The sequence below is a fragment of the Hylobates moloch genome, unplaced genomic scaffold, assembly GCF_009828535.3.
Source record: "Hylobates moloch isolate HMO894 unplaced genomic scaffold, HMol_V3 SCAFFOLD_2, whole genome shotgun sequence".
Classification (NCBI taxonomy): domain Eukaryota; kingdom Metazoa; phylum Chordata; class Mammalia; order Primates; family Hylobatidae; genus Hylobates; species Hylobates moloch.
In genome coordinates this window covers 47,300,480-47,327,941 of record NW_026652277.1, presented here as the reverse complement: position 1 = coordinate 47,327,941, position 27,462 = coordinate 47,300,480, and the positions used below count along the sequence as shown (strand labels likewise).

At 38.1% G+C, this 27,462-nt stretch overlaps 1 pseudogene; it reads left to right on the top strand.

Moving 5' to 3' along the window:
• The first annotated feature begins 55 nt into the window (after positions 1-55).
• Positions 56-27,462, top strand: LOC116476486 (quinone oxidoreductase-like protein 2; annotated as a pseudogene).

Sequence of the window (27,462 nt, the reverse complement as noted above, 5' to 3'; positions counted from 1 at the left end):
GGGACATTGCGTAGTGGAGCTGTGAGAAGAGGGCCACTGTCATCCAGACCCCAGAATGGTAGATCCACCACCAGATTGTACCCTCAGTGTGGAAAAGCTGCAGGCACTTGACAACCTGTGAGAGCATCTATTGGGGCTGAACCCTCCAAAGCCACAGGGGCAGAGCTTCCCAAGGTCTTGGGTGCCCATTTCTTGCATTAGCGTGCCCTGGATATGGGATATGTAGTTAAAGGAGATTATTCTGGAGCTTTAAAATTTAATGACAGCCCTGCTGAATTTTGAACTTGCATAAGCCCCTTTGGGCTGACTTCTCCATTTTGGAATGGGAATGCTTATAACCTCATTGTATCTTAGAATAAATAACTTGTTTTGACTTTACAGGATCACAGATAGGAAGTGTGTCTCAGATGAGAGTTTAGACTTGGACCTGGGACTTTTGAGTTAATGCTGGAATGATTTAAGACTTTAGGTGACTGTTGGGAAAGTATAATTGTATTTTGCAATGTGAGAAGAACATAAGATTGGTGGGGTAGCAGGGACAGAGTGATATAGTTTAGATATTTGTCCCTGATCAAATCTCATGTTGAATTATAATTCCCAATGCTGGAGGTGGGGCCTGGTGGGAGATGTTTTGTTCATGAGGGTGGATCCCTGATGGCTTGGTGCTGTCCTTGTGATAGTGAGTGAGTTCTCTTGGAAACTGGTTGTTTTAAAGTGCAGTACCTCCCCCTCTCTTGCTCCTGCTTTTGCCATGTGAAATGCCTGTTCCTGCTTCACCTTCTGCCATAAGTAAAAGTTCCCTGAGGCTCCCCAGAAGCCAAGTAACGTCAGTGCTATGTTTCCTCTAAAGCCTGCATAATCATGAGCCAGTGAAACCTCTTTTCTTTATAAATTACCCAGTCTCAAAGATTTATACCAATACAAGAATGACATATTACAGGTAGTATGGACATTTAAACAGTATGGTTATTGAATCCATGAACATGAAATAGCTTTCCATATTTTTTGTGTTCTCTTAAATTTCTTTCATTAGTGTTTTATAATCTTAATTATAGAGATATTTTACTTCTGTAATTAATTCCTAGGTGTTTAATTTTATTTGTGGCTTTTGTAAAAGAAATTACTTTTAAAATTTCTTTTTCAGAAGTTTACTGTTGGAATATAGAAATGCTACTGATTTTTGTATGTTGATTTTGTATCCTGCACATTTACTGAATTTTTTTCAGTGCTAATAGTGTTTAAATTGAGTCTTTAGCTTTATTCAAATAGAAGATCATATCATCTTCAAACAAGGATAATTTCACTTTTCCAATTTTGATTCCCTTTCTTTCTCTTGTCTAATTGCTCTAGCTTAGACTTCCAATACTATGTTGAATAACAGTGATGAACGCGGGCATACTTGTGTTCTAGATCTTAGGGGAAAGGCTTTCAGTTTTTCCTCATTCTGTATAATATTAATTATGAACCTATCATACATGGCTTTCATTATGTTGTGGTATGTTCCTCCTATACTCAGTTTTTTGAGGGCTTTTGTCATTATAGGATATTGAATTTTATCAAATGCTTTTTCAGCATCAGTTGAAATGATTGTATGGTTTTTGTCCTTAATTCTGTTGATATGACACGTTACATTGATTTGTATATGTTGAAACATTCTTGCATCCCAGGGATATATTCCTCTTGGTCATGATGAATGATCTTCTTAATGCATTGTTAAATTCAGTTTGCTAGTATTTCGTTGAGTATTTTTGCTTCAATATTTATCACAGATATGTATGTTTTTTGATCTTAGGTTACCATAAGGCTTGTAAATACTATCTTATAACCCACTGTTTTAAACTGATGACAACAGTGATTGCATGAACAAAGAAACAAAGAATCACACAAAAAGAAAATAATAACTCTACACTTTATTATCTCATCTTTTAGCTTTTTCTTTCTCTTTATATCTTATTGTACTATGTCTTAAAAAGTTGTTGTAGTTATTATTTTTGATTTGTCATTCTTCAGTCTTTCTACTTAACATGAGTAGTTTACACACCATGATTACGGCACTATAATATTTGTTTTTCTGTGTGCTTACTTTTACCAGTGAGTTTTGTATCTTCACATAATTTCTTCTTCCTCATTAACATCCCTTTCTTTCAGATTGAATAACTCCTTTTAGCATTTCTTATAGGACAGGTCTAGTCCTATAAGAACTAGGTCTAGACTTGTCCTGTTGACAAAATCCTTCAGCTTTTATTTTTCTGAAAAGGTCTTTGTATCTTCTTCATGCTTGAGGAAACTTTTTGTTGGATATACTATTCTAGGGTAGGGTTTCCTTTTCCCAGCACTTCATATATGTCATGCCACTCTCTCCTGGCCTGTAAGGTTTCCACTTAAATGTGTGCTGCCAGTTGTATTGAAGCTTTCCATTGTATGTGCTTTGTTTCTTTTCTTATACTGTTTTTATAATCCTTTCTTCATCCTTGACCTGTGGGAGTTTGATTATTAAATGCCTTGAGGTAGTCTTCTTTGGGTTAAATCTGCTTGGGGTTCTATACCTTTCTTTTATTTGGATTTTGATATCTTTACCTAGGTTTGGGAAGTTCTCTGATATTATCTCTTTGAATAAACTTTCTACCTCTGTCTCTTTCTCTGCCTCCTCTTTAAGGCCAATAACTCTTAGATTTACCCTTTTGAGGCTGTTTTCTAGATTCTGTAGGTGTGCTTCATTTTTTAAATTTTTTCTTTTGTCTCCTCTGATTGTATATTTTCAAATAGCCTGTCTTCAGGCTCACTAATTCTTGCTTTTGCTTCATCAATTCTGCTATTAAGAGACCCTGATGCATTCTTTAGTATGTTAATTGCATTTTTCAACTCTAGAATTTGTTTGATTCTTTTTAAGTATATCAATCTTTGTTAAAATTATCTGATGGGATTCCAAATTTCTTCCCTGTGTTATCTTGAATTTTTTTTTTTATTTTCCTTAACACAACTATTTTGAATTATCTGTCTGAAAGGTCACCTATTTCTGTCTTTCCAGGATTTTTCCCTGGTAATTTATTATTCGATGAAGTCATGTTTTCCTGGGTAACTTTGATGCTTGTAGATGTTCATCCACACCCAGGCATTGAAGAGTTAATTACTTACTGTAGTCTTTGTAGTCTGGGCTTTTTTGTACCTGTCCTTCCTGAGAAGGCTTTCAATTTGTTTGAAGGGACTTCAGCCCCAAGCTCAATAAAGCTGTGGTTTTTGTAGACTTATAGAGATAATGCCATGGTGGTCTTAGATAAGATCCAGAAGGATTCTCTAAATTATCAGGCAAAGACTCTTGTTCTCTTCTCTTACTTTCTCCCACACGAATAGAATCTCTCTATGCTGAGCCACCTGGAACTGGTGATGGTGATGCAGGCATCCCTGGGGCCACCACCACTGGGATTATGCTGGGTCAGACCTGAAGCCAGCATAGCACTGGCTGTCACCCAAGGCCCAATGTAACCACTACCACGTATGTTTACTCAATGCCCTAGGCCTGTATTATCAACTAGTAGCTAAGCCATTCAGATTTCTGATCTTTCATTCAGGAAGATTAGTTCCCGTAGGTCCTGGGAGGATCCAGAGATACAAACAGGATATACCCAGAGATACAAATAAGAGGTATACAGAGTATACCCAGAGATTCAAACAGGAGTCTCTCACCATAGCCACCGTAGCTGGGAAAGTGCTGGGTTCCAACTAAAGTTGGCAAGTTTCAGAGCTCAAGGACACAGCATGCTCCCTGTGTATGCTGATTATTCAGGGTCCATTGCTGGTTATTCAGGGCCCAAGGTCTCTTTAGTCGGCAGATGATGAATTATGCTAGGATTGGGTCCTGCCCTTCAAGACAGTGGGTTCCCTTTTGGTGCAGGGTGTGTCTGTAAACATCATCCATGAGCTAGAGCCTGGAATTGGGGTCTCACAACTCTGCATGGTGCCCTATCATATGGTGGTGGAGCTGGTATCCAAGATACAAGACATTGTCCCCTTGACGCTTGCTTTTCTCTCCTTAAGCAGAAGGAAGAAGTCACATTCATTGTTGTGAGCTGCATGGCCTGGCCCTCCTCTGGCTCTGAGACCAGCTAAGCATGAGGAATTGAAGTCCTTTTGTCCTAGACTGCCTTTGAAATTTACTTAGATCCTGAGAGCACTTTGATTTAGGATCTAAGTAAGGGTGGTGATGCTTTCTGAGAAACTCAAGTTCTGACTGCTGGAATGGATGATTCCCCTCTGCCTAGATCTGATCCAAATGCTCCTTCCATGTGTGCATGCTGGCTGAGCCCAGCACAGCTTTGCTCTACAGCATGACAAAGCAGCACTGAGTTAAAATGTTAAGTCTCCCGGTCACTGCACTCTACCTTTCCCAAGTGCTTAGACTCTTTGCATTGCATGGCTGCTGCTGAGGGATGGCAGAGGGGTGCCTCTGGCAATTTAAGAATATCTCCTACCCTCTTCAATGCCCCTTTCAGCAATATGAAGTTAAAACCAAGTACTGTGATTGCTCACCTGATTTTGAGTTCTTGTGACTATGTTTTTCGGTGTGCAGATACTGTTAAAATTGGGTGTTCCTGTTGGGCAGATGAAAGGTTTAGGCTTTTATTCTAACACCCTGCTCTGCCTTCTCAACTTTTATTTTACATTCAGGGGGAATATTGGCAGGATTGTCACATGGGTACATTGTGTGGTGCTGAGATTTGGGGTACAGATCTCATCACAAAGGTAGTGAGGATAGAGCCCAATATGTAGTTTTTCAACCCACAGCCTCTCCTTACTCCACATGCTTACTGTTACACATTGTTTATTGTTTCCATATCTATGTAGATGTGTGCTTCATATTTAGCTCCAATTTATAAGTAAGAACATTTGGTACTTGGTTTCCTGTTCTGGTGCTAATTTGCTTAGGATAAAGGACTACAGCTGCAAAAGACATTACTTCATTCTATTTTTATGGCTGCCTAGTATTTCTGTATGCATATGTAACACATTTTCTTTTTTCAAATCACTGTTGATGGGCACCTAGGTTGATTTCATGTCTTTGATTATTGTAAATAGTGCTATGATGAACATGCAAGTGATGTGCCTTTTTGGAGAGTGATTCATTTCCTTTTGAGTGTATAACCAGTACTGGGATTGCTGGTTCTAATGGTAGATCTGTTTCATGTTTTAGGAGAAATCTCCAAATTGTTTTCCACAGTGGCTGAACTAATTTACATTGCCACTAATGGTGTATGTGTTCCCTTTTCCCTGCAGCCTCATCAGCTCTGTTATATTTTGACTTTTTAATAGTAGCCAATCTGACTAGTGTGGGATGGCATCTCATTGTGGTTTTGATTTGCATTTCTCTAATAATTAGTGATGTTGAGCATTTTTTCATGTTTATTGCTCACTTATATGTCTTTTGAGAGGTAAAGTCTTTTCACATACTTGATCCATTTTTAATGGGATTACTTTTTTCTTGTTGATTTATTTAAGATCTTTATTGATTTTGGATATGAGACCTTTGTCAGATGTATAGTTTGTGAACGTTTTCTCCCATTCTGTAAGTTATCTGTTTACTCTGTTGATAGTTTCTTTTGTTAGGCAGAAACTTTTTAGTTTAATTACGTCCCACATATCAGTTTTTATTTTTGTTGCAATCACTTTTGAGGAATTGGTCATAAATTCTTTCCCAAGTCCAATGTCTAGAATGGTGTTTGCTAGGTTTCTTTTAGGATTCATATAGTTTGACGTCTTTCATTTAAATCTTTAACCCATCTTGAGTTAATTTTTATGTATAGTAAAAGGCAGAGACCAGTTTCATTCTTCTGCCTACAAATGTCCAGTTGTCCCAACAGCATTTATTAAATACTGAGTCCTTTTCTCTTTGTTTTTATTGACTTTCTTGAAGATCACATGGCTGGAGATGTGCAGCTTTATTTCTAGGTTCTCTGTCTTGTTCCACTGGTCTGTGTGCCTACTTTTTCTTTTCTTCTTTTTTTAAATTTTTTACCCATAACTTGCTGTTTTGATTACTGTAGGCTTATAGTATAGTTTGAAGTTGGGCAATGTGATGCCACCAGCTATATTCTTTTTGCTTATGATTGCTTTTGCTATTTGAGCTCTTTTTTGTTCCATATGAACTTTTGAATAGCTTTTCTAATCTTGTGAAGAATGACATTGTAGTTTGACAGGCACTTATATATAAATTTCTTTTGGCAGTAAGACCATTTAAACAGTATTTATTCTTCCAATCCATGAGCATATAATGTTTGTTATTTGTTTGTGTCACCTCTGATTTCTTTCATCAACAGTTTTTCTCACAGAGGTCTTTCACCTCCTTGTTGACATGTATTCCTAGGCATTTCATTTTACTTGTGGCAATTGTAAATTGGATTATTTTCTTGATTTACTCTCAGTCTGTATATTATTGATATATATATATATAAATGATACTGATTTTTGTACATTGATTTTATATCCTGAAACTTTACTATAGTCATTTATCAGTTCTAGGAGCCTTTCACAGAGTCTTCTGAGCCTTTCACAGAATCATACCATGAGCAAAGAGAAATAAATTTACTTCTTTTCCTATTTGGATGCCTTTTACTTTCCTCTCTTTCTTGATTGCTTTGGCTAGGACTTCCAGTACTATGTTGAATAGGAGTGGTGAGAGAGGGCATCCTTGTCTTGTTCCATTGCTCAAAGTGAATGCTTCCAGTTTTTGCCTATTCAATCTGATGTTGGCTATGGATTTGTCATAGATGTCCTGTTATTATTTTGAGGTATGCTACTTTGGTGTCCAGTTTGTTAAGAGTTTTTTTTATCATAAAGAGATGATGGATTTTATTGAATGCTTCTTCCATGTCTATTGGAATCATATGGTTTTTGCTTTTGATTCCATTTAGGTGGTGAATCACATTTACTGATTTGCATATGTTGAACCAGGCCTGCATCCCAGGAATGCAGCATACTTGATTGTGGTGAATTAATTTTATTAATATATTCCTTGATTTGATTTGCTAGTATTTTGTTGAGGATTTTCGCATCCATGTTCTTCAAGGATATTGATCTAAAGCCTTCTTTTTGCATTGTTTCTCTTCCAGGTTTTGGTAGCAAGCTGACATTGGCTTCATAGAATGGGTTAGGAAGAAGCCCATTCTCTTCAATATTTTGGAATAGTTTCAGTAGGATTGATATCACATTTCCTTTATAGATCTGGTAGAATTTGGCTATGAATCCATATGGTCTAGAGATTTTCTTTTTGGTTGTTGGAATTTTTATTACTGATTCAATTTCAGAACTACATATTTGTCTATTGAGAGTTTCAATCTCTTCCTGATTCGATCTTGGGAGAATGTGTGTTTCAAGGAATTTATCAATTTGCTCTAGATTTTCTAATTTGTGTGCATAGTTCTTTATAGTAGTGTCTGAGAATCTTTTTTTCCCTATAGGATCAGCTGTAATGCCATCTTTGTCATTTCTGCTTGTACTTGTATCTTCTCTTCTTTTTTCTTTGTTAATCTAGCTAGCACTCTACCAATCTTGTTCATTCTTCTGAAAAAAAAATCTTTCATCTTTTGTATGGATTTTTGCATCTCAATTTCACTCAATTTTTCTCTAATTTCAATTATTTTTTTCTTCTGCTAGCTTTGTGGTGGTTTATTTTTGTTTTTCTACTTCCTTTAGGTGCTAAGTTAGACTGTTAATTCGAGATCTTTATAAATTCTTAATGAAGGTGTTTCTTTAATCTCAAGTGAGATTGGAGAAATTTTGTGGACTACGTCATCAAATATATTTTTCAAATTGCTTTTTCTCTCTTCTCACTCAGAATGCCAATGAGTCATAGATTTAGTCTCTTAATATAATCCCATGTTTCTTGGAGATTTTGTTTATTTTTTAAAATTATTTTTTCTTAATTTTTGTTTGACTGAGTTGATTGAAAGACCTGGTCTTCAAGCTCTGAGATTCTTTCCTCAGCTTGGTCTATTCTACTGTTAATACTTCAGATTGTATTATGGAATTCTTATAATGGATTTTTCAACACTAGGAGTTTGGTTTGCTTCTTTCTCAACATGGCTATTTGATCTTTCAACTCTTGGATCATGTTACTGGATTCCTTGGATTTTGTTTCAACTTTCTCTTGTATCTTAATGAGCTTCTTTGTCATTAAGATTATGAACCCTATCTGTCATTTCAGACTGGTGGAGAACCTGTATGAGTCCATTTTTATGCTGCTGATAAAAACATACCTGAGACTGGGTAATTTATAAAGAAAAAGAGGTTTAATGGACTCACAGTTACACGTGGCTGGGGATGCCCTCACAATCATGAAGGAAGGCAAGAAGCACATCTCACATGGTGGCAGACAAGAGAGAATGAGAACAAGGGAAAGTGTTTTCCTTCACAAAACCATCAGATCTCATGAAGCTTATTCAGTACCATGAGAACAGTATGGGGGAAACCACCCCCATGATTCAATTATCTCCCACCCAGTCTCTCCCACAACATGTAGGAATTATGGGAGCTACAATTCAAGATGAGATTTGGGTGGGGACACAGCTAAACCATATCAGAACCATTGCTGGGAGCCAGTGGTATTGCTTGGAGAAGAGGACAGTCTGGATTTTTGAATTGCCAGAGTTCTTGTGCTGATTCTTTCTCATCTGGGAGGGTTGCTGTTCCTTTAACTGTGGTGTAAGTTAAAGGAATGCCAACTTCACTGTAGTGAAGTCAGTTGGATTTTTAAAAATGTTTTTAGAGGGACAAGGCTCTGTGCAGGATTTTTATTTGTGGCTGAATTCTTGCCCTTGGTTTCATAGGAGGATATATTAGCAAAATATTTTTGGTGTTGCAATTTGGGCTGTGATCCAATAGATGATGCTAAAGAGTAACTGCTGGAAGATAGACTTGCTTAGCCTTGTGTTTCCTATGTATTTCCTCAAGTTTGCAGCCATACTATATGGTGTTGGGGGAGGAGAGGTGACCCTCTCACCAGGTCTACTCCTGGGCCTTGGGGAGTCCCCTCCAATCACTGGCACTGTATTTGCTTTTCTTTTATTAGGTGTTTCACGCTATGGGGCTTACTTTTGTAGAAGCCATACAGGAAGACAGTTCACACCATTTCTGGACTGGCCCTGCAGAAAGAGGCATGCCCTACTCCTGTGCCAGCCCACAGAACTACATGTCTCATCCCTCTCAGTGTTCTGAGGGTGTTTTGCTCCTTCCCCAATTAAATGCCAGCCACAAATTTTAGCTTGGCACTCTCAAGCTTCACAGTGCAGCCTGGGATGCTGGGAATGTCTTGTGGCTTCATCCTCTGGACACTGAGGGTTGGGTGTAGATGCACTGGAAAATCTGAAGTGTTCACAGGACAACAGAAATGTACTTGGTGGAGCAAAACACCTAGCTTGTACAGCAGTGACTGTATTGGGCCCATACTCTTCTGGGGTAGCCAGACATGGGCCCTGGGAGAATCTGATAGGCAGGAGGGCCAGAAGAACAGATGTGGCCCAGACCCAAAGGGAAGCTGGCTCTACTTTCAACTGGCCCAGCAGTCAGCTGAGGCTACAGCTTCTCAGAGGGAGATAAGGAGTCCTGGGAAATGAATGCCTATGGCCAAGCTCTGTTGGAGCTGCCCCACACATGGAAGCCCCAAGTTCTGTGCTGGCTGAAGCCCTGTCTCTGTCTGTCTGGGCAGGTTTGCCTACCAGGTCAAATGTCCATGAGGGACCTGGAGTCTCCTGTAGCTAGGATCCCAGAGGTCCATGGTGAAAGTGGGAAGTCCCACAGTCCCTTTACTCACCCCTTCCTCAAGAGCTGTTTGGGGCTGGGAACTAAACCTAGCATTTGGGTACTCCATGCAGGGGTCCCAGTTTCCTCCCTCTTCAGTCTCAGTATCTGTATCACATTTCCATCCATTCTCGTTTTCTCTGAAGATCTGTTCAAATTATGTTGGTTTACTTGAAATTTTGGTCTTTCTCAGTAGAAGTGCCACTTCCTAGCTGCATATAGTTAACCATCTCCATTAGATTCCCCAGGTATTTTCTAATTTCCTTTTAATTTCTTTTAGGCTCAATGCTTTTTCAACAGTGTGTTGTTTTCCCAGTTTCCACATTGTATTGTCCATTCTTGCATTGCTATAAAAAATACCTGAAACTGGACAACTTATAAAGAAGTTTGGGGGGACTTGCTCCGGTAAAAATTTGGAGTTATTCTTACTCCTTCTCCTTTTCTTGTCCTCCACAAATGGAAATCCCAAGTCTATGTCTTGATATCCCAGGCTGAGATCCTTTCTTTTGTAATGTACTTTAGGGAAACTTTGTAGTTTAGTAAAAGAACACTAATTTTTTTGTGATCTGACTTCACTGATTACTAGCTCTCAATACTTGAGCAATCTGCTTGACTACTTTAGACCTCCCTTTTTTCATGTGTAAAATGGAGATGTTATGTCTATCCTACCAACTTTGCAGAGTTGCTTTCCAGCTGAAATAAGGTAATGAACATGAAAGTGCCTTCTATTTTTCTGTAGATGTGTCTTCACTTACTGTTGCCTCTGGCTACACTCACTGAAAGCCAGAACGGGCAGCCATGAGCAGTGCTGGGTGGTCTGTGCCACCGTGAATTGCCTTGAGCCTTCTATATTCTGTCAGGAATAGAGATTCACTTCCATAGTGGAGGAGTTTTACAAGGGAAAGGGGGGAAACGATAAAATATAGAGAATAAACAAAGGATATAATGCATAACCTCATTTAAAACAATAAAATGACTAAAGCCATTAAAGGGGTTAATAGCATCAGAAAAGTTAAAATAAGGAACATATATGACTGTACCTGTGTGCACAAATATGAGAGTCAGACATTGGCTCAGAGAGAGAAAAATACAGAGCAGAGAGCAGAGGCTGGATACAAATAACTTACTTCATTTTTGATGCTCAACTATTATACTATGAAGAGTTCTCTTTTCAGGATTACATGATTTTCCAAATACTAAGTTTGTATTTTGGGTGATAGCCTTATTCCTTGAAAGTAGCATTGGAGAAACTTTTCTAAAAGGAATAAAAACAAGAAAGAGGAAGCTGAGTTTAATACACTTACTGACTTTCTGAAATAGTTAAAATAATGCTCAGATTATTTTCATTACTTACATTTACTTCACTGTTACAATATTTGAATTTGAACACATTTTGAGCCATCAGCTAAGAGCTGCTCTTTAATGGCAATTGCAAGACATGTGGCCCTCTTTCTTTCTACTGGTGTATGCTATCTCGATAAAGCTTCCTTTGAGAAATTTTGGAGTTTTTTATGTTAACGGAATTTTCATTCTCTTGTGAAACATCACATACTATCCTTAACTATCTACATTTTTCAAATTGGAAAGATATGGTTCAATGTGGTCAAGTGAATGAGTTGAGTAAATTTATGTAGCAAGAAAATCAATATATGAAAAAATGAAACTTCAGATATATTGAATATACTGTGGTATTTGTCCAACTGGCTTTCCCTTAAGTCTATATTCCCATTTTCACTAAGCTCAGCTAAAATGGAAGCTAGAAGCAAAACCACAATGTTGTTGTGTAAGTGTAGTTGTCACTATGGCCTAACAAGTTTGATTAGCTCCATTAACAGGAATGCTCTGCAGGGTTCTTTAAATCCAAAACATTAAACAACCTGGATTTTCAGCAAACTCTTAGTCCTAGCTGGGCCTGATAGCCAATTTGGAAATTGATTGTCCCAAGTAATTGGATTTACTCGGGCTACTGTATCAGTATCATATCTGAACTCTGCTTCTTTCTCTTCAGCTACATGTAACAGACTTCTACTGCCTACTTCATCATTCTGTCTCGGTGGAATAATCTGAGTTTCCACTGACGGAACTGTTTGGCAATGTGAAAAGTCATTAAAAGGCACTGAAAATAGCTAGTGGGATTCCTTTTTATTTTTGTTATTAGCTGTATTAATGAAAAGTTCACAAAGAAAAGAGGGAATCAAATACCTCTGCTCATAGTTAGTGCCATATTCTGATTCTTATATTGCTTATATTCTTTAAAAGTCAATGCTTTATGGGTTAATGCTCTTATTATAAAAGTCAAAAAGAACCAGATTGAATTAGTAGAAGTAGCATTGTCTTCTATGTGTTCTTCTGAGGAAAATAGATTCCCGAGATTTTACAGGTCATAATCTCAGATTTACAAGTGATTTTTAAGTATCACCTTATCATAAAACTTTTCTTTGATTCATAAAGTTAATGCAATCCTTTCCAGATTCAGTTAGAGATATTTTCTTGGTCTTCAGCATTTAGATTTCTCATCACGTTATTGGCAATAATAATATAGCTTCCATAGGATTTCTGAATGGACAAAATCAAATGAATACATGTGAATCACGTCAGTATTTTTAAACAGTTTGCCCATTTATCACTGTCCCCTTTCCCCTGACATTGAACCAGTTCCCCATTCATGACAAAGCATCTTTTATACCATAAATCTACATTAATTTAAATTCTCAAAGCAGTTTTTATTGAATAATGCTGTCAAAGACTTCTGAATAGTCCAAATAAATTCTACAGATTCTCCTTTTATGAATGTTTATTTATTAATTCACTTGTTTGTTTCTGTCTTTCTTCTTCCTTCCTTCTTTCCTTCCTTCCTTCCAAGAATAATAGCAGAGTAGTTAGACATGAATATCTGTTCTAAAAGCTTTATATACCTTCCAAGTTAAATTGTTCCTGCTTTAAGTATTCATATTCACTAATATACTTCTTTATGATAAACACCATCAAATTGCCAGATAGGAAAGAGAGACTTGTCTTATTTTAAGGAAAAGGTTATGCAAAATATAGTGAACTTGGCCCTATGCTATTCATGCTGAATGTAGTAATCCAGAGGAGAGAAATAGGGTTGTTTATTGCTTTCCCTCAGTATTTTGTGTATTCTGAATGTATCTGCTATTAAAACGCAGATCTTTACTAATTTCTACCAGCTTGTTAAGTACCACATCTCATCACCAATCTGTGTGGCAGCAGTTTTATGAAGGTTCTTTGGCTTCTGTGACTTAGCTGATGATGTTTCCTTATCATTAATGTCCTCATTCTTTCCCTCTATCTATTGACCTCCTTCCTGATTTTAGAGGTGCAAGACAAATCTCTGTTCCTCCCAAGGACATTTCCGCCCACACAAGACCCACGGAGTCTACCTTTCCTCTGAACCTGTATGGCACGCACTGTAACTATGCCCCTTCTTTACCAACTGTCATTTACAACCTTGCACTGCTCATGTCCTTCTCACAGTTTGAGTTCATCATCTTCCATGCCAAATCATCCTTTTTCAAGGTTCTTATTATGGTGAGTGTCTCCATCATCTAAACAGGTGTTCAATCACAAATAGGGTTATCATCTGTGACTCTCTCTTCATACTTACCAACTGCCTCCTTAACATATAAACACGAAGCCCTATGCCATCTAAATATCTCTTTCTTCTACCTCTTCATGGCATCTTCAATTCCTGAGCTTAGGGGGTGATCATCTTCTTCCTGGATTACTGCTACAGCTTTCTACAACTGGTCAGATTTGAATATTGCTCACACTTAATCCATTCTCCCTCATGCAGTCAGAATACATGCTAAAGTGCAAATGTAACCTTTTCACTTTCCTGCTTAAAACTTTTCAATAGTTCTGAAATGCTTTTAAAATGAGCCAAAATTTTCCAGCATGGCATACAAAATCCTTTAGGATCTAGCCACTACTTAGCTATTCAGCTTTGTATCTGGGAACTCTCCAGTTTATACCGTAAGCTCCTGGCACACTGAGCTGAACATAGATAATGCCCATGCTAGTGAATGTACAATGGGACTTTTCTTGTTGTCTTAGAATTTCTGCTAAAGTTTGAAGGTGGTAGGTGATCAGTATTTACAACTTCTAAAGGGAGCTGCTAAACATTTCTACAGACATTTCTAATAGCAAAATGGGTTTGTAACTATCATTTTCCATAATCTACCTCCAGCCTATACAACAGAAAATTACAAATTTAAAAAACTGTTGATTGGAAATTAGGAGAATTGCTAGTGGTAAATGATGCTATGGTATTTCCCCTCTCTCCGTGAAAATCAGAGGGACCACATCCTCTTCCCCAAGTCATGTGAGGAGTCATCAAGAGTATTTGTCATAGAGATCAGAGGTGTCTGAAAGAGAGAAACCCCAAATCTTACAACCTTGCTAGTTGTTCAGTGTACTATGGAATTGCTGGCTTGGGCTCTGGAATGTACAGAAACAGAGAATTGGATTCCTAGGGAAAATATCCTGTGGGGACTAGAAACATATGTGAACACGGAGCCTGGTAATTTTTATCCCCCTGTTGAATTTGAATGGCAGTAGGCTGAGGGAAGTACCAATATGAAGGCAACAAGGCAATAGTCGATAGAAACAGCATTGTCAGGGCAAGGTTGTGAGAATTTCCTATGGGCCAAGTGGATGGTGTGGAGGAAGTAACTAACTCCTGCAGAGGTGAGGGGGATCCATCTGTATGAGAGTGTACATTCAGGGGCAGGAGCTTGATGGGGTTTGCCAAATATCGGAGGCAGAGGAGGGAGTTGTCTTCTTGAAATAAACACACTGAAGAAGTCTCTAGAGAAATCAGGGAGATCTCTAAAGGATTCCCTAGTATTTCATGAAACAACCAGCATTTGAACATTCTCCATAAAGAGCATGCTATCCAGCTGGAGTCAGCCAAGAGAGAAACACAAACACACTGGCCAAATAAGACCTCTGTCCCCTGTCTTCTGAATCCTCTTCTCTTTATTCCCTACACTCGGGAAGCTTGGAAGGATAGGGAAAAGATAGAGTAGGAGAAATGAGAAAACAGACCAAGCTCCCTATCTACTGCAGGTCTGGGAGTCATGAGCTGGGGAGAAGAGAGAGATTGCAAATGTGGTGTGATTAACTCAGTTCTTCAATGAACATTTATTGAGCATTTCTTTTATGCCTGAAACAGTTCTAGACTAGATTAGACTAAATTTTGATTAGACTAAGATTTTGATTTATGTGGCCTATAATTTTTAATATCTGAAATTGAAACTATTTTTATAGCTGACAGTGACTGAAAAGTGATCGGTTTTGCCCATGATGGCAATAAAGGGCTAGGGGCAGAGAAGATCCAGAGATGCATGTTAAACTCCATGATGGGAGAAAAATGATGTTGCCTGTGTATATCCCATCAAATGCCACTCATTCAACAAACTGGTTATACTCTAAATGTACCTTGTCCTCTCTAATCTTCCTGCTTTTATGCATGACTTTCCCTGCCTGGGTATTCCCCACACTACCTGTACCTAGAGTTTCTTGGTGAGCTAAATGAATTTTTACAATGTGTCATTGTATGGGAGCATTTCCTTACTCTCGTGTGACCAATCAGTTCCTTTCCTATGAATTCTAAGGCCCTTCCCTTTCATAATACTGTTTATTTCTTTCTAAATTGTTGGTTCTTTGAGTGCAGAGAATTCCTCTTATAAACCTTTCTGTCTCTAGTGTCTAGTATGTATCCATGCATCGTAGATGCCCAGCACATAATTAAATGTAAGTAAGCAGATTAAGGGATGAGACCATGCCTTATACTTTGCATTGTTTTCTATGGTGACTGAGAAACACGTCATACTTAGGAATAAGTCTTTAAATGTCAGTGTTGCAGATCTAGCCACTAGTTAGTGGTCCAGCTTTATATATTTATATAGACTGTGCTGCTGATGTGTGTTTTAGCTCACTAGAGGCACCAGATAGCTCACTATAGGCACCAGATACTTGAACATATGAGACAGAGTTCCAGTCCCTATAACTACTGGTGAGTTTCTTTATCTCTAAACTTTATGAAGATGACAAAAAGACTTGTTGAGAATGACAGAACTTATATTCTGGAATAAAAACGATATGATTTTCTATAAACATATTTTATGTGTAAATGTACACAGGCTTTGAATCCTATACTTAGATATTTCTCAGTAACAACAGTATATACCCAAGTTAACAGTTCCTTTCTGGTCTGTACACTTCCTTGACTTGCGCTGATGTTCACTTGTGTGTCTTCTAGGCATTACTGTCCTACAGATTCTATGCTGTAGGACAGTCATGCCAGAAGTTATTATATCACTTAGGATTAGGTGTAGCCAAATTACAGAAAACTTAAAATAATAGTTACTTAAATATAATAACAGATGTTTATTTTTCTCTATTGCAAAAGAAATCCAGAGATAGAATAGTGCAAAGTGAATTTGGTAGCTCCATAGTCATCAGAGTCAGGCTTTTTCTCAGTTTTAGCTCCTGCATCCCAGCATGTGCTGCCATCTTGAAGGTCACCTCATAGTCTTAGGAGGTTATTGATCTTCCAGCTGTCATGTCCAAGTTACAGAACACAGGAAGAAAAAAGGAAGGATAACAGTGACTTACAAAGAGGCATATAGCTTCAATCAGCCTTCCCAAGAGTCCCACTGAGTGCTTCTGCTTGCATTTCATTGGCCAGAACTTACCCACTTAGCAACTGTCTGCTCTAACAGAGGCTAGGAACTGCTGTCTTTTGGTTATAATTGGAGCTTATTGTTTACAAAAAAGATCGGTGACAACTAGAGAATATAATCTCTGCCATGGCTGCATTCTTGTATAAGGGTTTACTATTTATCACTCTGTCTCTTATTTTACTCCATGTTTCCCTTCAACACAATATCTTCACCTATTGATTTTCACGAAATGCCACACTTCACTCCAATCTGCTCTGAAAATCCTGGCTGCCTGCTATGTTTGTTCCAGAGAAATCACTTTTGTGTGTTTGCATGGCCTTGCTGCTCTCCATCTAACTTAAATGGTCAGTCCTGCATCTGCACTCTCACAGCCAGGAGCATTCTCCTTGGAGGGCTGAGACCATGGGCAGGATTTTATTTTGTTCCTTTCCAGTTAAAGTAGTCATTTCTTGGGGGTCAGAATATAAGCTGAAAATCAGGTCTGGCTCTGCAGCATTTTGATACTTCCTGGACAAATGATAGGTGGGTAGAGGGTCTCATTTGTGGTCTGAGGTGTTCTGCAGCTGGTACTCATTGGTATCAAGTGCTTTCCCTTGCTGCTTCTGTTTCCTAGGTGGGCCACCTTTTTCTCTGCTGATCTCTTCCTGGGACTTCCAGACACAGAGCCCTCAGTAGGAGTTGCTGCTTCCAAGAAGGTACATTGAGAAAGGCAAGTGCTTCATGTTCTACATGAATATCATATAATGCTCTATGAGGCCTTGTGCAAAGATTTGGGTAACTCTATGGAATTGCAGTTTAGATGGTGGAAGATGTAAACGATATGAACAACAATACTTTTCCATGACCAAGAGAGAACCATTTGCAATGCTCAGTCTTTCAGAGGGTGTCCTCTGTTGGTCCTGCGCATTAGGTTCTTTCTGTGTGAGAGCTACTTTTCTTCTGTAGCCATAGGAACTAGTTTTACACCAAAAACTATTTCCATCCTGATTCTGCCAGTAGTTTAGTTCTCCATGTTTGAGTTACTAGGAGGATAACACTCAAGAGAGTTAGTTCATAGTCACTTATAACATTCCAATTTCCACAGAAGGATCCAGAGTAGATACTCCACATTTCTCTTATTTTTCCCTTAGGTTACTGGAGTACAGATGGTATTTGGTTACATGAGTAAGTTCTTTAGTGGTGGTTTCTGAGATTTTGGTGCACCCTCACTTAAGCAGTGTACACTGTACCCAGTATATAGTCTTTTAATTGTCACCCCACTCCCACCCTTCTCCCCAAGTCCCCAAAGTCCACTGCATCATTCTTATGCCTTTGCGTCCTCATAGCTTAGCTCCCATGTTATCAGTGAGAACATATGATGTTTGGTTTTCAATTCCTGAGTTACTTCACTTAGAGTAATAGTCTCCAATCTCATTCAGGTTGCTTCAAATGCCATTAATTCATTCCTCTCTATGGCTGAGTAGTATTCCATTGTATACATATACCCCACAGTTTCTTTATCCACTTGTTGATTGATGGGTATTTGGGTTGGTTCCACGATTTTGCAGTTGTGAACTGTGCTGCTATAAGTATGTGTGTGGAAGTATCTTTTTTGTATAATGACTTATTTTCCTTTGGGTAGATATCTAGTAGTGGGATTGCTGACTCAAATTGTAGTTTTACTTTTAGTTCTTTAAAAACCATTTTCCATAGTAGCTGTACTAGTTTACATTCCCATCAGCAGTGTAAAAATGTTCCCTTATCATTGCATCCATGCCAACATCTGCTTTTTGATTTTTTGATTATGGCCATTCTTGCAGGAGTAAGGTGGTATTGCATTGTGGTTTTGATTTGCATTTTCCTGATCATTAGTGATGTAGAACATTTTTCATGGGTTTGTTGGCCATTTGTATATCTTTTTCTGATAATTGTCGATTAATGTCCTTAGCCCACTTTTTGATGGGACTGTTTGTTTTTTTCTTATTAATTTGTTTGAGTACATTGTAGATTCTGGATACTAGTCCTTTGTCAGATGTATAGATTGTGAAGATTTTTTCTCACTCTGTGGGTTGTCTGTTTACTCTGCTGACTGTTGCTTTTGCCATGCAAAAGCTCTTTGGTTTAATTAAGTTCAGCTATTTAGCTTGTTTTTATTGCATTTGCTTTTGGGTTCTTGGTCATGAAATCCTTGCCTAAGCCAATGTCTAGAAGGGTTTTTCCAATGCTATCTTCTAAAATTTTTATAGTTTTAGGTTTTAGATTTAAGTCCTTAATCCACCTCGAGTTGATTTTTGTATAAGGTGAGAGATGAGGATGCAGTTTTATTCTCCTACATATGGATAGCCAATTATCCCAGCATCATTTGTTGAAAGGGGTGTCCTTTCCCCACTTTATTTTTGTTTGCCTTGTCAAAGATCAGTTGGCTGCATTTGGGTTTATTTCTGGGTTCTCTATTCTGTCCTATTCATCTATGTGCCTATTTTTATACCAGTACCATGCTGTTTTGGTGACTATGGCCTTATATTATAGTTTGAAATCAGGTAGTGTGATGCCTCCAGATATTTTCTTTTTGCTTAGTCTTGCTTTGGCTATGCAGTGTCTTTTTTGGTTCCATATGAATTTTATAATTTTTTTTCTAATTCTGTGAAGAATGATGGTGGTATTTTGATGGGGATTACATTGAAATTGTAGATTGCTTTTGGCAGTATGGTCATTTTCACAGTATTGATTCTACCCATCCATGAGCATGGGATGTGTTTCCATTTACTTGTGTCATCTATAATTTATTTCAGCAGTATTTTGTAGTTTTCCTTGTAGAGGTCTTTCTCCTCCTTGGTTAGGCATAAGTGTGTGTGTTTGTGTTTTATGCTATTGTAAAAGGGGTTGATTTTTTTATTTGATTCTCTGCTTGTTTGCTGTTGGTGTATAGAAGACCTACTGATTTGTGTACATTAATCTTGTATCAGGAAACTTTGCTGAATTCTGTTATCAGTTCTAGGAGCTTTCTGGAGGAGTCTTTAAGGTTTTTGAGGTAAACAATTATATCGCCAGCAAACAGTGACAGTTTGTTCTTTGAAACCAATGAGAACAAAGACACAATGTACCAGAATCTCTGGGACACAGCTAAAGAAGTGTTTAAAGGAAAATTTATAGCACTAAATGCCCACAGGAGAAAGCAGGAAAGATCTAAAATTGGCACCCTAACATCAAAATTAAAAGAACTAGAGAAGAAAGAGCAAACAAATTCAAAAGCTAGCAGAAGACAATAACTAACTAAGATCAGAGCAGAACTGAAGGAGATAGAGACACGAAAAACCCTTCAAAAGAATCAATGAATCCCGGAGCTCTGGTTTTTTGAAAAGATTAACAAAATAGACCACTAGCCAGACTAATGAAGAAGAAAAGAGAGAAGAATCAAATAGACCCAATAAAAAATGATAAAGGGGATATCCCCACTGATCCCACAGAAATACAAACTACCATCAGAGAATACTATAAACACCTCTGCACAAATACAATAGAAAATCTAGAAGAAATGAATAAATTCCTGGACACATACACCCTTCCAAGACTAAACCAGGAAGAAGTTTAATCTCTGAATAGACCAAAAACAAGTTCTTAAATTGAGGCAGTAATTAATAGCCTACACCCAAAAAAAGCCCAGGACCAGATGGATTCACAGCCAAATTCTACCAGAGGTACAAAGAGGAGCTGGTACCATTTCTTCTGAAACTATTCCAAACAATAGAAAAAGAGGGACTCCCCCCAACTCATTTTATGAGGCCAGCATCAGCCTGATACCAAAACCTGGCAGAGACACAACAAAAAAAGAAAATTTCAGGCCAATATCCCTAATGAACATTGATGCAAAAATCCTCAATAAATAATGGCAAACTGAATCCAGCAGCACATCATAAAGCTTATCCACCATGATCAAGTCAACTTCATACCTGGGATGCAAGGCTGGTTCAATATACACAAATCAATAAACATAATCCATCACATAAACAGAACCAATGACAAAAACTACACGATTATCTCTCAATAGATGCAGAAAAGCCCTTCAATAAAATTCAACACCCCTTCATGCTAAAAACTCTCAAACTAGGTATTGATGCAATGTATCTCAAAATAATAAGAGCTTTTTATGACGAACCCACAGCCAGTATCATACTGAATGGGCAAAACCTGGAAGTGTTCCCTTTCAAAACTGCACAAGACAAGGATGTCCTCTCTCACCACTCCTATTCAAAATAGTATTGACTTCCTCTTTTCCAATTTGGATGCCCTTTTTTTTCTTTCTCTTGTCTGATTACTCTGGCTAGGATTTCCAGTACTATGTTGAAGAGGAGTGGTGAGAGTAGGCATCCTTGTCTTGTTCTAGTTCTCAGAGGGAATGCTTTCAACTTTTCCTCTTTCAGTATTATGTTGGCTGTGGGTTTATCATAGTTGACTTTTATTACATTGAAGTATGTCCCTTGTATGCTGATTTTGCTGAGAGTTTTAAACATAAAGTGACACTAGATTTTGTCGAATGCTTTTTCTGCATCTGTTGAGATGATCATGTGATTTTTGTTTTTAATTCTGTTTATATGGTGTATCACATTTATTGACTTGCATATGTTAAACCATCCCTGCATCCCTGATATGAAACTTGCTTGATCTTGGTGGATTATCTTTTTGATATGTTGTTGGATTCAGTTAGCTAGTTATTTTGTTAAGAATTTTAGCGTCTGTGTTCATCAGGGATGTCGGACCGTGGTTTTCTTTTTTGGTAATGTCCTTTCCTGGTTTTGGTATTAGGGTGATGCTGGCTTCATAGAATGAATTAAGAGGGTTCCCTCTTTATCTTATGAAATAGTGTCAAAAGGATTGGTACCAATTCTTCTTTGAATGTCTGGTAGAATTCTGCTGTGAATCCATCTGGTCCTGGACTTCTTTTTTGTTGGTAATTTTATGACCATTTCAATCACACTGCTTGTTATTGGTCTGTTCAGGGTATCTAATTCTTCCTGATTTAAGCTAGGGCAGTTGTATTTTTCCAGGAATTTATCCATCTCTTTTAGGATTTCTAGTTTATGTGCATAAAGATTTTCATAGTAGCCTTGAATGATCTTTTTTATTTCAGTGATGTCAGTTGTAGTATCTTCCATTTCATTTCTTTTTTTTTATTATTATACTTTAAGTTTTAGGGTACATGTGCACAATGTGCAGGTTTGTTACATATGTATCCATGTGCCACGTTGGTGTGCTGCACCCATTAACTCGTCATTTAGCATTCGGTATATCTCCTAATGCCGTTTCATTTCTTAATGAGGTTATTTGGAATTTCTCTCTTCTTGGTTAATTTTGCTAATGGTGGCTCATGCCTGTAATCCCAGCACTTTGGGAGGCCAAGGCAGGTAGATCATGAGGTCAGGAGCTTGAGACAATCCTGGCCAACATGGTGAAACTCCGTCTCTACTAAAAATACAAAAATTAACTGGGCGTGTGTGCTACTCAGGAGTCTGAGGCAGGAGAATCGCTTGAACCTGGGAGGCAGAGACCGCAGTGACCTGAGATCGCATCACTGCATTCCAGCCTGGGTGACAGGGCGAGACTCTGTCTCAAAAAAAAAAAAAATGTGTATTCTACGGTTGTTGGATGAAATGTGCTGTGTATATCTGGTAAGTCATACACTGTTGGTAGGAATGTAAATTAGTACAACACTCTATATATGGAAACTGAAGCTGTTGGTGCCAATAGGAAACAAGACCTTTAGGAAATCTTGACATTTATGAGATGTATGGAAGATAAACTCATGTAAGTCATTGAAAACCAATGGTCTTTAGCACATATTTTTGTCATTTACACTATCTTTGAACACTTATGGCATAGGTGGCAAGCTCTTAATAGTTTGTTCCAATTTTTAAATTATGGCAAAATACACGTGACATGAAATTTACCATCCTAGCCACTTTTAGCTGTACAGTTTAATGGTATTAAATACATTCATAGTGTTTTGCAACCATCACCATCATCCATCTCCATAATTCTTTTTATCTTGTCAAACTGAAATCCTATGCCCATTAAACAAAAAGTTCCTGTTTCACCTCCCCTGAAGCCTGTGGCAACCACCATTTTACTTTTTGTTTCTCTGATTTTGTCTATTCTAAGTACCTAATATAAGCAGAGACATACAGTTTGTCTTTTTGTGATTGGCTTACTTAACTTAGCATAATATCCTCAAGTTTCATCCATGTTGTAGCATATTACAGAATTTCCTTCCTTTTAAAAGCAGAATAATATTCCACTGTGTGTGTGTGTATGTGTGTCTATCTATATATCACATTTTTCTTATCCATCATCTGTTAATGGACACTTTGGGGTTGCTTTTACATTTTAGGTATTGTGAATACTGCTATGAACATGGTCAAGACTCTGCTTTTAATTCTTTAGGATATATACATAGAAGTGGAATTGCTGTATCATATGGTAATTCTGTTTTTAATTTTTTGAGGGACCATCATATTGTTTTCCATACTGTTTTTCCATGGCTGTACCATTTTACACACAATGATTCCAATTTCTGCACATCCTCACCAACACTTGTTATTTTCTATCTTTTTGATAGTAATTATGCCAACGAGTATGAGGCAATTACCTCATTGTGGTTTTGATTTGCATTTCCTAAATGATTAGTAATGTTGAACACTTTTTCAAGTACTCATTGGCTATTCATGTATCTTCTTTGAATAAATGCCTATTTAACGCCTTTGACTATTTGTAAATTGTTTTTATGTTGAGTTTTAGGAGTTCTTTATATACTCTGGAGACCAACCCTTCGTCGGGTGTGATTTGCAAGTATTTTCTCTCATTCTGTGGGTTTTTTACTCTTTTGGTAATAAATTTTGATGCATAAATTTAAAACATTTTGAATGAAGTTTAATTTATCTAGTTTTGTTTCTTTTGTTGCCTGTGTCTTTTTTGTTATATCTAAGAAATATTTGCGAAATCCAGTGTTGTGAAGCTTTTGCCCTATGTTTTTTTCCTAAGAGTTTTATTGTTTTAAGTCTTGCATTTAGGTGTTTAATCCATTTGGGGTTAATTTTTGTGCATGGTGTTTGGTAAGTGTTCAACTTATACTCTTCCATATTAAAAGAGTATACTTTCAATCTCACATATTTTTGTCGTTCTTGTTCTTCAATGGACAAGAGAAGCTATCTTCTTGGTAAAGAAAAAATATAAATTTATGAGTTTAGCTCAAATAGCCCATTCTTTCTGCCTTTCCCCAGCTCCTTTTACTTTACGTATCTATCCTCAGCTCTCAGCCAACCCTCTGTTACTTGGCTTGTAGATCCCTCTTATGATTATTCTTTATGTCCTTAAAGATGTGCAATCTGCTTGCAATTTTCACTTTCTTATAAGTGGGAAATTTTTATAATCTTTACAAATGGAGTCATATTGGGCATAATCTAGATCCCTTCCAAATATTGTGTAGATCTAGCTATTAACTTTATGTTTCATGTTTTTTGGTTGTTGTTGCTAACATTGATAAATAAGCTTGTAAAAATTACTAGTTATTTCTCTTAGCAAAACTACAGGAAGGAATCATTACTTCTGCTAAAATAGATTGTCTTAATAAGAAATATCCAAGAAAGGAGTTAATTAAAGTAATAATCATGTCTTTGGACAAGACAATTGAGAGAAGATATACAGGAGGTGGAAATGGTTCAGTGCCAGAAAAAGCTCAAGGCTAGTAACTAGAAAGTGGCACTTACTTTTGCTCCTAAATTTAATCCCATCAGATACTCTCCTGTGCAGAACTACAGTAAACTGTCAGCCACGAACTTCATACCTTCTCTCTCACTGTGTTGTTTGCCTTTTTTTATGATTAGCAGATGGAATGTTCAACTAACTGTAGAGCTAATATTACAGAAAACAATTGTCCAAAAAGTAGAGGACTCCCTTGAGCCCTAATAAGAATAAGCAAAGATGAATAGCCAAGCTGCACATACATCCCAAGTTCTTTGGAATTGGGTTTATTAACAGAAACTGAAATATACAGAAGCAGTACCAACAGTGTGTACCTCTGTTCTTCTTACACTTTAGGGCAACACATAGAGATCTAGCAGCACCAGACATCCACTTCCATTAGAGGGAGCCAGGTTGTGTGGTTGGGAAGTTGCCTGCTTGGGGAAAATCAGATCCTGTGCTGGCTTAATCAAGGGCACAGTAAAGGATCCAGAGGTAGATCTTTGGTCCTGGTACTGTTTCACCACCTCAGCACCAGGTTAGGGGAGCACCAGCCATTCCATAGGCCTGGTTGCGGGTGGCAGCACTGTGCATTGAAGATTCATTGGTCTGATCTACCACCTCAGCATTCTATTGGGATTGATTGTCTTTAGCACTCAGTTCCAGTTATTTCTTTGTTGCTCTACAGTTTTCTCTCTGAGCAGCCAACCTGTAAAATCAGACTATATATATATATATATATATATATATATATATTAGCAAATTTTTGGAGGGGGACAAATTAACTCTTCTCTTTATGACCCCTCTTACAATTTCTGTAGGTACTCAAGCAACTGTACACCAGGGACTGAGAGAAAAGAATTCTTGGAACATCACTGTCCCTTCCATGGGGTACTGAAGGTCATAGTGGGACTACTTTACAACACAAGAGAGACTTGATTTTCAAGGAAATTTCAAGCTGGTTTAAAGGATGCTTCTTTTTTTATTTTTTTTATTATAATCATGCTGCTATAAAGACACATGCACACATATGTTTATTGCGGCACTACTCACAATAGCAAAGGATGCGTCTTTAATAAAGTGTTTGCATTTTTCACTTTGTAGCAGTAGCTCTTCAAGAGTCCCAGCTCTTAGCAAACCCATTTGCCAAGCACTTTAAAGTTTACACAGCTAAAATTAATAGGTGCTTATTGAGCTCTAGGCACACAATGGGGGCACTGCCATTATGTTTATCTTACAGATAAGAAATGAAGTCTCTGAAAAATTAGCTTACTCAAGGTAATATTGCTAATAAAGTGGTTGAACTGCAGTTCAAGCCCTAGTAGATACACCTGGACCTCAAGCTTGCTAAAACCATAGCTTGTGAAAATACAAAACCTTGCACCTAGAATTATGCTAATTTTCAGGAGTCTTACATTGCAATGGCTTTTTAGCTCCTTCTGAATTCTTATCATATGTTATCATATGTTGACCCAGATATGAAATTCACATCTCTTTAGTTTTACTCCATATCGTCCATAGAAAGCATTGATTTATTGAGGGCTGCACAGTGGAGTCTGAGGAGAAATTTACAATACTGTGAAACAGATTACTTAATTCTCGACGTAGGTGTTACCCATTTGAAAATATCTGCCCTTTGCTTTGCCACTGCGAAGAACCTCTACCCGTCTCGGCCTTTCTTGCCTTATTGGCCTCTCCTTTCTTCTCTTCCTTTCTCTCCTTTCTGTAACTTCCTTTAAGGAGCAGGCAAGAAAGCAAGAAAAACAACAAAACAACTTACCTTCTTTTTATATTTTTTAAATCGAGCAACTTTTCCTTCTCTGAAGCTTTAGTGTCAGTCAAAGCCAAGGCCCTCAATATCTCACCTTCTATCTCAAGTACTTATAAGCATATTCACCCCCTTCCTTTCTTCCTCAAAAAGCAGTCATATGACGAGATGAATTCAAACATTCTTATGTGCATGATCAGTAGATGGAATACTCAATTAACCATAGAGTTTGAGGACTCATGCCCTACACCAAACTTCTTCTCTGCATGGACAGCGACCTTGTTCTGTCCCATCTAAAAGCCTTTCAGGATGGAAAATTCAGGAAGGAAATGAAGAAGCTGGGAAAAAGAAGAGAAGGGGAATGTATGTAGAAGGGGTCTGTTTTTTATTCTTCATGTTTTAGGGACTTGCTTTGCTTGTGGTCTTCTGAAATGCAAATTAAAAGGTTTATTTTTCTTGAAAATACCTGTCTTCTTTTACTACCTGTTAAACTCCTTCTCTCCACTTGTTTTTCTTTTACCTTAATTCAGATAATGACCTCAAAAACACAAAGAGCAAAAATATTTGTGAAAGGAGTGGATTTGGGGATAGGAGAGCAGGAAATCCTTTCCTTTAACCATCCTGTGTGCTACAACTGATAGGAATATAAAATAAAAGTTTTCTTACATCTTTTTTGAGAGTAGAGGAGAATGAGTTGAAATGTCCAGTGGGCCCCTCGCTCGGCCTGGCCATGGCAGCGGTGCTCTGCAGACAGTGCCTCCCTAGGGCGTGGGTCTCCAGGAGAGCAGGACAGGGCAGCGGCCGGCACTACCGTGCCGAGATTTGCGCAGAGCTGAAGTAGTCCCTGACTATCGAAGAGGTGGCCCCCGCCCCGTTGGGCCTCACGAGGACCTGTGGCAGATTCCAGAAAAGGTCTCCCTACAAGAAGCTGCTGTCCTCCGTATAACTTATGGCACTGCGATTTTTGCTCTTGAGCATCGGGCCCGTACCCAGCCTGGAGAAATTGTTTTAGTGACGGCAGCAGCTGGAGCCACGGGCCTTGCGGTGATGTGGCAACAAATTTCTTCAGGCCAAGGTGATATAGCTGCTGCTGGAATGACGAGAAGTGCAGGCTGGCGATGCAGAGGGGTGCGCAGTCCAGCGTGAACTACAGTCAGGGCAGCCTGAAGGATGCAGTGAGGAAGCTGCCTGGCATGTGAGGGCAGGATTGTGGTAGTGGGATTTGCTGGAGGAAACATTCCTTCTGTACCAGCCAACCTTCTGCGCCTGAAGAATATCTCTGCTAGGGGCCTGTACTTTGGTCAATACAAAGAAATGAACTTTCCCGTCTTCTCCAAGAGCCTATCTTCAGTGCTTCAGTACTGCCAGCAAGGGTGCATCCAACCATATGTAGGAATGGTTTTCAAGCTAGATGAGGTCAATGATGCCTTCCTTCATGTGATACAGGGGAAATCCGTGGGCAAGGTTCTTCTCGCTCTTAAATAA